Source organism: Procambarus clarkii, chromosome 5 (genome assembly GCF_040958095.1).
Source record: "Procambarus clarkii isolate CNS0578487 chromosome 5, FALCON_Pclarkii_2.0, whole genome shotgun sequence".
Taxonomy (NCBI): Eukaryota; Metazoa; Arthropoda; class Malacostraca; order Decapoda; family Cambaridae; genus Procambarus; species Procambarus clarkii.
The window spans coordinates 28,261,100-28,273,943 of NC_091154.1; the positions used below are offsets into that span (position 1 = coordinate 28,261,100).

General features: G+C 43.4%; 1 long non-coding RNA gene across 1 annotated transcript; it reads right to left on the reverse strand.

The window, feature by feature from the left end:
• Nucleotides 1-4,895: 4,895 nt before the first annotated feature.
• LOC138350011 (uncharacterized) lies at nt 4,896-12,438 on the reverse strand. Its single transcript, XR_011221983.1, has 2 exons — nt 12,283-12,438; nt 4,896-10,785 (listed from the first exon to the last, which is right to left on the reverse strand). It is a non-coding gene; the product is annotated as an uncharacterized lncRNA (long non-coding RNA).
• Nucleotides 12,439-12,844: the final 406 nt, after the last annotated feature.

Below are 12,844 nucleotides of genomic sequence, written 5' to 3' on the forward strand. Positions count from 1 at the left end.
TGTGTGCGAGTTTGAGGGTTGCTCGGTCCCCTTGTCTCAGGGTGACCCTCATTGTTTTTGCCTCTGCCACGCTGCCTGTTGGGTCGGTGATACTTTCGACCCTGAGTCCTGTGAGTGTTGCTGCTTGCTTGTGACTCAATTTACCCAATCCTCTGATGATTCTATTCGGGTACAGGCGGCACGTGCGTTGCAGTCTAGGTTTCGTCTGTTGCAACGCGCTCGGTTGGTTGCTTCCCCGGATGCCCCGGGGCTGCCCCGCTTTGCTTTTCGAGACCCGGACTTGGGGGTGGGGGTCGCTTCGATCCTGGTTCAGTCCGCACCTCCTCGTCCTTTCCCTTTCTGCTCTTTTGGTCGTGGTGATAGTTTTGTTCGTTTGCAGCCGTCTCCTTCTTTTCTGGCGAAGAATGAGACTGCTGCGTTCCGGAGGGGTCCATGGGTGGTTGATGCTTGGTTGGTCAGGCCGGGGGTGCATCATGTTTTGTGTCCGGTTGCGGCGCTTCGCCGTTATTTGCGCGCCACAGCTTCTGTGTCCGGGGACGCGCTGTGGGTTGATCCGGTTTCCCTTCTTCCCTGTTCGCGGGTTCGGGTCTCTCAGGTCGTCCGCAGGGTTATTAGGTCTAGCCAGCCTGCGGTCTATCCCCGTGCCCATGACGTTCGTAAGTTCGCGGCTCTTGCTGCCGTCTTTGGGAATATGTCTTGGTCTGATATTCGGGCGCGGGGATTTTGGCGGTCGAACAGGGTCCTGGCTGCTCGCTACCTTGTGAATGTCCCTGGCCCTCGTCGGGCCTGTGTTGCTTTGGGTCGGCGGTTGCAGCCAGTTGTCTCGGCTTCGAGTTGAGGGGTGAGCGACGACCGCCTCCCGGGTAAGTCCCTCTTTTTCTGTCTGTGGGTAGTTAGCTCCGGGGAGCCGACGGGGCTCCCCCCAGAAAACCAGCGTTGAATGTAATGAAACGCCATTTTCTGGGTGAGTCCCGGAGGCTCCCCGGCATCCCTCCCTCCCTCCGGTCGGCGGTTTTTCGCGTTTTTGACATCCAGCCTCAAGAACTGAGGTGTGGGTAGCCGGCGCGGGGGGTCTGGGGCTCCCCCTTCCCCCTCCCGGGGAGGGGGGAGCTGCGCAGACAGCGGCGCGGCAGTGTGTGACGTCACACTAATTTGCTTGTTTTCGGTTGGGGAGTTCTATCCACTAGTTCGGTATTAGGTAGCAATTTTAACCAGAATAGGGGTTTGTTTTGGGGCGCTTACCTTTCTGGGTGCCTGTTCCGGTCGATGGCAGACATAGAATGCTTCCAACTACACGGGGGCTTCTATAGGCCATTGCTCCCCTTGCCTCTCTGAGGGGGCCCGGTTCTGGCCGTGGTCCCCGGTAGGCCTAAGAACTCCATACACATGACTGATGCCAAAGTCTGACATTAGCATATCAGCCTGGGATAGCTCCGGGGAGCCTCCGGGACTCACCCAGAAAATGGCGTTTCATTACATTCAACGCTGGTTTTTTGTTTACAGCCTATATATTTGTTTAATATTTCCTTGTATCTGAAATGGGTTGTATTCTTAGAAACTTAATTTTTCATTTTTGCCTATTTGTACAACTGCTTTTCTTACAACTCATTTGTATAACTGCTTTTCTTTCATCCTATTTGTATAATTGCATTCCCTAGTTTAATATAATATTTGGTTGTAACCTATTTATATAAATGCTTTTCTTACAACTAATTTATATTCATAATAGATTTTTCTTACAGCTTAATTATATAATTGCTTACCGTACAGCTAATTTTCATTATTGCATATCTTACAGCTAATTCATATACTATACTGTAATTGTTTTCTTTAGACTAATCACTTTCCTTGCAGCAATTGTTATAACTTTATTATTGCTTGACTTGAAAACCAATTTTCATAATTCGTTTTTTCCAGCCCAATCATTTTATATTAATGAATTCATTTTTGTAGCTTAATTGAAAATTTAGTTTATTTCTTTAGTTCATTTATTATGCACCCCATACCTATCCTGTGGTAAATCCTTTCCACTGTTGTGGAAATGTTAATTTCATAACACTATAACAAAATAATAATAGAAATAAATTGATTTTAGTAGAAAATAAAACTTAAGAGCAATCGCAATTGTTGGAAGGACTGACAAAGTGCAGGCTATCTTTCAAGGTTTATAATCAAAATAAACCTGATAAGTATGGAGTAAAGCTATACATGCTGGCTGAATCGAAGACTGGTTACATCTATGATTTTGAAGTGTATGCAGGAATTGGGAAGACAATAATTCAAATGGTTATGGGCTTGATTGAACCACTGAAGAACAAAGGTTACCATATACATATATACTGTATATGGATAACTATTATAACTCAGTTCAACTGAGTGAAAAGCTGCTTGAACAAGGTGTATACACCTGTGGTACTCTCAGATTGCAGCGTGGGGCACCAAAAGATATTCAGCTACAAGCAAAGGGTACACTGCCAGTAGATAAAACTGTATTCAGACAGAAGGACGATACTATTATAATCCTGTGGAAAGACAAGCGAGTTGTTTCACTCATCTCAGCTTGCCACAATGCAGATACATAAGAAGTGGAACGACGGAAACGAGTATGCAAACCTGACGGAACATCTTCATTGCAACAGATCATTGTGAACAAACCAAAGGCAATCTGTGAATACAATAACCACAAATAAGACGTTAATCACTTCGACCAAATGGTCAAATATTATCATTTCACACAGAAGTGTCACAAGTGGACAAGGAAAATCATGTTCTATTTTCTGCAAATAGCTATCCATAATGCTTTTGTATTACAATGTATACAAGTATTACACAAATGATACAAAGAAACTCTCATTGCTCCAATTCCACGAAGTAATAATTTGGTTACTGTTGAACTTTGAGTATAAGAATTGGCCTTTCCAAATGACATCATACATGCTAGTGATGTACATAACAATGAGAGCAGATCTACTGGCGACAATGTTGCATCCCCCGGACCATCAGGTGCGAGGCAGCCAATCTTCCCTTCTTCACCTCAAAATGAAGAATCATCATCTGACTCAGAAGACGAGTTTCAGACAACTCCTAGTGGTGTTGTTGCTAGGAGAAGACCTCGTATTGTCGATAAACCTGAATGTCTGAACATAAATTTGAACCATTCCCTAATGCGCATCGAGAAAGGTCTGAAGTGTCGTGTCTGCTACATGTTTGGTAAAAGGAAGGACAACAGGTATAAGTGCAAATGGTGTGGTGTGGCACTGTGTCCTGCACCATGCTCCAGCTTGTATTATTGCAAGATGATATAAGCAGTAATTGGTGGATAAGCAGTAATGCTTACCCCCAATCCACTCCACATATAAAACATGGGTTGAGAAACTTCAGGAAACATTTTCCTGGAGCAGGTGGAGTGGTTCAACTTAATGCTCAACAAAATATCATTGGGTGATAAGTACAGACATGTTTATTCAATTATTTATACACATGATATTGTGGTACAAACACTTATATGAAGAAAGCAAGACAAAAAAGAAGGAAGTAGTGTAACAAATAATGTGGGGAATGAATAGAGTATAAATATTGACAAAAAGCCGCTTTTTTCACATGACAATGTACTTTATCATTATGGTATTGGTAATGCTGTTTTTCATTTGCCCTTTTATGTATATATACCTTTAGAGTATCCTATTGAGAACAAATTGATACCAAAATGAGCAACGTAGAACAAAAATTCAGGTGAAAAATGAAAGAGTATAAATCTTTGAGTGTGGGTGTTGGGGTGAGCAGAAGGGTGCTTGCTCATGGGTAACGCTCGGCCAATTTTCGGGTTGGCGTGCCAGGTCTTTTGACCTTATATGCATATATCCCTTTAGAGAATTCTAATGTAAACAATTTCATACCAAAATGAATGACGTAGCAAGGAAATTGAGGTAGGAAAACTGAAAAGAGTATAAACATTTTAGTGCGGGTGCACGCTCAGGGGAAACGCTCAGCCAACCTGGGGTGTGCTGGGAGTCGCATGCCGGGCCAGGTAAAGTGTTAAAATGTTTTGGTACCATTCCCTTTCCTCTAAGGTTAAACACTACTAAAGCCTTTTCTATTTGAAGATTGAGAAGCCATGTGCCTGAAATGGATTCAAGATGCCCCATAATGATTTCACCATCTATGGTACAGTGGTACCTCGGAATGCGAGTGTCCCTGTATGCGAGTTTTTCGGAAGACGAGCAGGATTTCCTCGGAAAATATGTCTCGGAAGGCGAGGGTTACCTCGGAACGCGAGTTTGTTGATACGTGTACAGGCCGACTGGCGCGTGGTGGCATGGCGATCGCGCCTCAGTTTACCAGTGTCTCGTGTCCAGTGACTATCCCACCTGAATTCTTCACAAGGATTTACAGTTTATCGTTTTTTTGGCCATTTGAGCATAAAAGTTGTCATTATATATCTTGCCATGGGTCTCAAGAAAGCCATTGGTAAGGTTCAACCTAAGAAAATAGCTGTGAGTAGAGGCAGTAGAGGATGTCCCTTCTTGATTAAGAAAATGTGTGAAGTACTGTATGGGAAGAACTGCAAAGTTTTGTTGAAAAAACTCGCCCAGATAAAGCTGTAGCAGGCCGTTGCATTGACCTTTTAAATGATAATGTGATGTCTTACTACAGACAAGTGTTAAAATGTAGGGAAAAACAAGTGTCATTAGACAAATTCTTGGTAAAACAAACAAGTCCTAGTGGTATGCAGGCAAAATGTGCCAGAGTGTGCATACCAGTGAAGTCCTCACTGCCTGATGTAATAATGGAAGGGGACTCCCCTTCCAAACAGTAACTCCTCTCTTCCTCCCACCTCCTCACCATCTTCCATACGCCTACAGCATTCAGCAGCAAGGTAAGTAATAACTTGAACATAGTTTTGTAGGTTTATTTAGATGAATTAGGTATAAAAATTTAGTTTGATGTGGGGTTTTTGGGGTAGTCAGGAACGGATTAATTCATTTCCCTTTATTTCTTATGGGGAAATTAGCTTCGGAATGCGAGTTTTCGGAATACGAGGCGTCTCCAGGAACCAATTAAACTCTTAAACTGAGGTATGCCTGTATATAAGTGCTGATCATACAACCTGTAGCGAGTATATTATATTATCTTGAGATGATTTCGGGGCTTTTAGTGTCCCCGCGGCCCGGTCCTCGACCAGGCCTCCACCCCCAGGAAGCATCCCGTGACAGCTGACTAACACCCAGGTACCTAATTTACTGCTAGGTAACAGGGGCATAGGGTGAAAGAAACTCTGCCCATTGTTTCTCGCCGGCGCCTGGGATCGAACCCAGGACCACAGGATCACAAGTCCCGCGTGCTGTCCGCTCGGCCGACCGGCTCCCTGTATATGTCAACAATATACTCGTGCCAAGCTCTCATTAGCTTAAGGAGATAAGTCTAATCCATTAAACCTTTTCTCTAATTACAGGTAACACTCCTTCCATCCTATTGAGGAAGCTGAGGTGTAGTCCAACAATGTAAGCAATCAAGAAGCAAGTAATCATCAGTATAATTTCCACAGTGATTCGGTTAACTTCAGTACAGACGCTTTGGAGTTACCACACCTCTTCAACCTCAAGAATGTAGCACTTGGCATGTACAGTTCCAACCGACCCCAAGACGCTACAGCTTCAACACAAAGCAGACAGCAGACAACGACTGCATTGAGCTACAACGCTCTCGTTCTGAGACTTCGGCCCTCACTCAACTCTCTGCTCTGCTCCAAGTTTTGTCTCAACGTCTACGATACTGCCACCAACCGACTGCTGTAACCAAGACTACTAAATAAATATGAAAACCCACTAAACACTGTGTATCTAATCTACCCAACAATGTAACATAATCCTACGTTACAAACCCAAGCTATTCAACAAATTACTAGTGTCATGCTTTTCCTGGTATCATTAAAAAAGCAAGAGTTCATAAACACCAATTCATAAAGGAGGTGATATGACTTACATAGACAATTACAGACCGATATCAAATCTATCTATACTGAATTATCAAAAATATAAACAAAAATTATTTACAAACAGCTCTACTCCTACCTTTTGATACTGTAAACCATAACAACCTCTTAAAATTTCACCACTATGGAATCAGAGGTAAACAACTTTAGCTCCAACAAAGCTATGCCTCGATCCTGCCCATGAAGGAATTCTAGGCAATGATCAAGAAAACAACAGAGGTCAAAAAAGAAAAAACACTCAATCAACCCACCTTAACCACAAATCAGTCCCACATTCAGGCCCTTGAGAGAACAATAAAGACCTACACTGCATTTAAGTAGCAATGCCTTAGGGCATTGACTACCAACAACAAATTGACAAACATTAAAGAAATAATTAACTCTGGGCTCTATTCCTTCCAAAAGAGTACTTGCTCAACTGAGCAAGTACTAAACAATGGGAACTAATGAATAAAAAAAAAGCGTTGAATGTAATGAAATGACAATTTCTGGGAGAGCCCCGGAGGCTTCCTGAAGCTATAATACACTGATCAGTGCCATACTATCAGGTACTATCAGTCACAAAGTTCTATTGGCCTACTGGGGACACCGAGCCACAACCTGGCCCTTTCAGAGAGGTGCAGGGAGCGATGGCATATGAAAACTTTACATTTAAAGTTTAATCACATTTGCCACCACCAGCAAAGCACCCAGAAAGGTAGGCAAATCAAAACAAACTACTGCATGATTTAAGAAGCAAGACTGCAGCCTCAATATTGGCAAAAGAACTCCTCCCAACAATAATAACAAACCACCAATTTTTCTTGAAACTAATGCCGGCTAGTTTCCCTAGCCCCCTTGTGTGGGGGAAAGAGGGAGGCATGCCAGGTCAGCCAGCTCACTCTAACCTTAGTTCAAAGATGATGAACACACCGACACCCTGGGGAAGGGTGGGTGTCAGGGAGCCTTCGGGGTTCATCCAGAAACTGGCATTTCATCGCATTCAATGCTGGCTTTCTAGGAGGGAGGAGGGGATTCATCGGCTCCCTGAAGCTAACTACCCACAGATAAGAAAAGAAAAAGGACACTTACCAGGAAGGAGGCAGCACTGCAGGTATCAATCCAAAGAAGAGACAGACAGCCATGACACACAACCCAAAGCCACACAAGGCTGTCTAGGACCTAGAACATTCATAACATACATGGCCACCAAGACCCTGTTTGCTCTTCAAAACCCTACAGCCCGAATATTGGCCACGACATGTTAACGAAAACAGCCGTCAGAGTGGCTTATTTATGAACACTATGAGCACAATGGGTAGACTGCAGGCTGGCTGGACTTAATAACACTGGACAATCTGAGACACACAAGCCATGGAACAGGGAACCAGGGAAACCAGATTAACCCACAATGAGTCCTCTGAAGGAAAACCGGTGGCATGAAGGTAGTTGCATAGAGCAGCCACTAGACAAAGTGCATAATACACCCCCTGGCCACATCAACTAAGCATACACAACTAAAGGACCCTTCTGGAAACCAGTTGACTCATTCTTCGTCAGAAAAAGAGCCGACTGCAACCAAACAAAACAGCCACCAAAGTCAAAGGAACAAAACCCCCAATGACGAAGAAAAGCATGAAGCTCACCCACTCGACAACCGGAGTCAAATAAAGCATAAATAGAGCTTTCTAAAAAGCAGTCCCAGACCCAAGAGGACACAGTAAAACAAGCAGAAGAAAAAAAAGAAAGTACCTGGTCATGAGACCAGGCAATCTTGGGTGTCGCATGAGCAGATCAAAGGTGAAACAAAGTGAGAGAAATCTTGTAAAATGAGGCTGAAGTGGTGTCAACCCCGAACACAAGATGGAGCCGCTCTGCAAATGCCGCACGATAAGTGGTGATAGTACTGTATTCAGCATAAAATGCAGATCCAGAAAAAGATCTGAAAAAAGATCTGTCCAAGAGAGAAGGACAAAACAACATGCTTAATAAATCGGACACCAATGATGAAGGGAAAGAAATTGGCGAAAAAACTACCAAGAAACCTCAAACTGTACTGTCCCCCTGGAAGAAGATCGCAGGTGGGACAAGATCAAACAGCCACCGGATCACCATACAAATGGTGATAAATATGTGTCAAAAACTTCAAAATTGTAGATCGGAGGAGAAAGCTAAACAAGCAAAGTACGTTACAGCTCAACCCTCTGAAAGAGGCGGAGCTGCAGAAAAATGCCCGGATTTGGGCACCAAGTAAGCAGAGCCTGAAACCAAGGCTGGATTAGTTACCAAGGAGCTAGAAGAATCACTCTTTCCCTGTAAGACTCCAGTCATGCCAGCACCCGAAACAGCTAGACCAGGGAAAAGAGGTAAATGCACCCCCCCACTTCGACCAGTCCAGCCAAAAGTTGACCGCCAAAAAGTCCTCGCAGTTGTCGAAATGGAACTGTGTAAAGGGGCAGACGCCGAGACCACGTCAATGCGAAGAGATCAACGTCTGGTCATCTGTACGTCTGCAAGACGTTCAGGTCGTACATTGCACCTGCAGGCTGTAAGACATGATTTGAAAAGCCCATAAATCGTGGAACCAAGAACTGGCAAACTGAGCTAGCCTCCCTCTCCCCCACACCAACTCCCTATCAATGGGGTGACCCACACAAGGGCAGGTGAGAACCACGAGAGCCTGCCCTTCAAGCAAAGTGAACATGACGCCAACCAGACGATGAGGCCGAGGTTGAGGGAAGCGTGTCTGATCCAGCTGTTGGCACCATAGGGGCCCTACCTCGATGAACAGTGGAGTGAAGCCCTGGCTGTACCAAACCTCTGGGAGAGGCGAGACCAACCCCCACACACACAACAACTCCGAAAGCGGCTGACAACCAGCTGCAGACAAAAACCGGGACACCATGTTCTAAGGAAATGACACAGAACTAATTGGTGAAGTCGAAATAAGACCCCAGGGCTCACACCGAGTCCAGAGATAGGCCCAGCGCAGCCTGCCAACATGGGAGACGAGAGGTGACGAACATAGAAACTACCTCTCTGAGGATTGGAGCATTCATCTTCAGTAGGGCAGACAAATTTAAAGTTGCCAAGACCAGAACCCCGGCAAGAGGAAACCCCTCAACGAGGACTTTCACATTCTCCGAGAGCCAGTCAGAATGCAGCTCCAGAGATTATAAAACACATGACAGGCACCAAGTGCGAACAAGTACGCAGGTCACTGGTGACCTGCGTACTTGCAGGTAACCAGTGACCATGAATCAGAACCAGAACCGTACATTCTGGTTCATGGTCCATGGTAGGCCAACAGAACCCAGCAACTGATGGCACCTGATAGTATGGCACTGATTTTTTTTTTTTTTTTTTTTTTGAGATATATACAAGAGTTGTTACATTCTTGTACAGCCACTAGTACGCTTAGCGTTTCGGGCAGGTCCCTGGAATACGATCCCCTGCCGCGAAGAATCGTTTTTTCATCCAAGTACACATTTTACTGTTGCGTTAAACAGAGGCTACAGTTAAGGAATTGCGCCCAGTAAATCCTCCCCGGCCAGGATACGAACCCATGACATAGCGCTCGCGGAACGCCAGGAGAGTGTCTTACCACTACACCACGGAGACTGTTGAAGGTAGTGTATTATAGCTTCAGGGAGCCTTAGGAAGCCAATGGGGCTCCTCCCCAGAAATGTAACTCTGCTACTTGAAAAAGGTTTACAGACAACCCTGAAACATATATTTTAACTCAATGACAGACCACTAAAATCAGCAGAGAACATAGTCAACTGACCTCAAACAAAAATCCTTGGATAACAAACCTTTGAAGCCTAGATGAAATAAAAAAAAAAAAGGGGGGGGGCCAAATATAGTTACATGATGACCACTACAGTACCTATAGTGCCTGTGACGAGAGACAGAAAGAACGAGGTTTGAGGAAGGTGTCCCCATCCATCTTGAGACATTTTTAAGTTGGGTCTGGAACTGTAACATTATCTGCTTTTATAAATAATGGACATAAAACATAAATGTTATCAGTCTTGAATAATCAAAATTATTTCATTATTTAGCAAAGGGGCCAGAAAATCATTCAACTGTTACAAACAGAAATCACAATAGCGTGATGCATCAAATGAACAAATCCATAAGGGCCATGACCAGGGTTCAAACCTACGACTGAGAGGATCTCAGACGCTGCCTTAATCGACTGAGCTACGACATGGAAAAGAATTGCAATTAGAAGTTCTACTGACCTTACTTGGATCCTGCAGCCTCTCCGAGACACAAATTAGGATTTTACACAATTCCCCCATGCACCCGAGCTCTATCAATAAGCAGTTCTACCTCTTTGCCCTCTCGGATGTAGGTTCGAACCCTCGTCACGGCCCTTGTGGATTTGTTCATTCAGCTATTGTAAGATTTACAACAAATTGCAATACTCACATCTATTAAATAAAGACCTACTTGAAGACTTTGAATGATCAGGTTATCCTGTCACTTCCCATCTGACCCACAAACCCTTATATTTAGTCATTATTTCCCTATCTTCATATGGGAGGTCAAACAATGTTCCCTCCACTCCACCCTAAAAACCTTGTCTCATTAACCTGTGAATTTTATTTTAAGTTGTTATTTTTCTTCCGTCTCCAATTTTTGTCTGTGGTCAATATTGTCTTCTTTAATTCACTTTTGACTTTTTCCTTGGGCAATATCAATATATTTTGCCTCTCCAAACTCCAGTTTCTTTTTCTTGGATCCTTCTTCATTATCACCTTGGAGCAAAGCAAATCATTGTTCAGGCTCCTAATGATCAACTAAATCTGAAAAAATAAACATTGGCTGTTAAACAAAAAGTAAACATGACAAGTGCAATGATTAGAGTTTGGTAAAGAATGTCATGTTAGTAAAAAAATTATCATATGCAACCAGTATGTCACATTAATAAAATACCAATCAACAACAATAAGTACTGACATGCCATTACGGCATCCATTCTAGTGTCATATTTTGTAACAAACTTTGCTCTTTCAATTCACACACTATGTTTTCCCAAACTTAAGCTCGATACTCACTTACCCTCTTAGAGCAGGAGAGATTGCTGAAACTGAGGGAATACAGAGAACATGTATGGCATACATAGATATGATAAAGCAAATAAATTATTTGGATCATCTCAAAGCTCTCCAAATGCACTCCCTAGAAAGGAAACAAGAGACGTATCAAATAATACACATGGAAAATGCTTGAGGGCCAGGTCCCAAATCTGTACAGTAAAATAACAACATACTGGAGTGCACAATATGGAAGGAAATGCAGAATAGAACCAGTGAAGAGCAGAGGTGCCATAGGCACAATCAGAGAACACTGTCTAAACATCAGAGGTTTACTGTTGTTCAACATTCTCCCAGCAAATATAAGAAATATTGCTGGAACAAACATTTACATCTTTATGAGAAAATTGGAGTTTTCTTCAAGAAGTGCCGGACCAACTGGGCTGTGGTGGATATGTGGGCCTGCGGGCTGCTCCAAGCAACAGCCTGGTGGACCAAGCTCTCACAAGTCATGCCTGGCCTCGGGCTGGGCTTGGGAGGTAGAACTCCCAGAACCCCATCCAGGTACAATCCAGGTACCCATAGCGATAGAACACAGTGACAGAACATCCATAATGATACAACACAATGTGACAGCACACCCATAGTTTTTGTTTACTTATATATACAAGAGTTCTTACTTTCTTGTAAAGCCACAAGCACGCAAAGGGTTTCGGGCTGGTCATTAATCCTAATTTTCCCAGGAATACGACCTCCCAAATCATTTAAGAACCAGGTACCCATTCACTGCTGGGTGCACAGAGGCTACAGTTAAGGATTGGTAACAGTAAATCTTCCCCGGCCAGGATACGAACCTAGGCCAAATCATTCCAGAAGCGCCAGGCGAGCACATAGTGACAGAAGACCCATAATCATAGAACACCCATAGTGACAGAAGACCCATAGTCATAGAACATTCAGTGACAGAACACCCATAGTCATAGAACACCCATAGTCATAGAACACCCATAGTGACAGAATACCCAGTCATAGAACACCCATAGGGACAGAACACCCAGTCATAGAACACCCATAGGGACAGAACACCCAGTCATAGAACACCCATAGGGACAGAACACCCATAGTCATATAACACCCACAGTGACAGAACACCCATAGTCACATCCTATTTCCTCCAAAAACATTATCATTACCAACCTGAGACCAGCATGACGGACGGGTCAACACTGAGACTGTCTACCATCATCCTACACTGTTAATACTGACCTGATAGATGTGAGGTGTTATACACAGTGTACCTAGTGTTACACTTGAGTGTCGCAGCATAGTCCCGGGTGTAGAAGTGTCGGGTGTAAAGCGTTATTAATTAAGCGAGCCACCCTCCCCGGCCAGGTCAAGCAGTGTTATGATCTCTCGAAAACATCCGCCAAAAGTTTCCTCTAAAAATAAATATTTATAAATTATCAATAATTGATAGGGGTGTATTTACCTGAAACGTATTTTCCTTAATATATGTGAATGAACAATTGTTTATTTAATCTCAGGTAACTTTATTTTTATTTATTAACACGCTTAGGAATATACAGTAATGTCGTCGCCCCTAACTCAACATAATACAGCAATTTGTTGCCACCCTATTCTATATGAAGGATTAGAAAGTGTAAACAAAAAACTAGCTATAAATTTATCTGATGAACTTATAGCTGGTTTATATATACAATAAACTTGAATGAATTAATATCCCCACCTCACAGGATGGTTAGTTATAATGACTAACCATCCTGTGAGATGGGAATATTAGATGAACTTATAGCTAGTTTTTTTTATC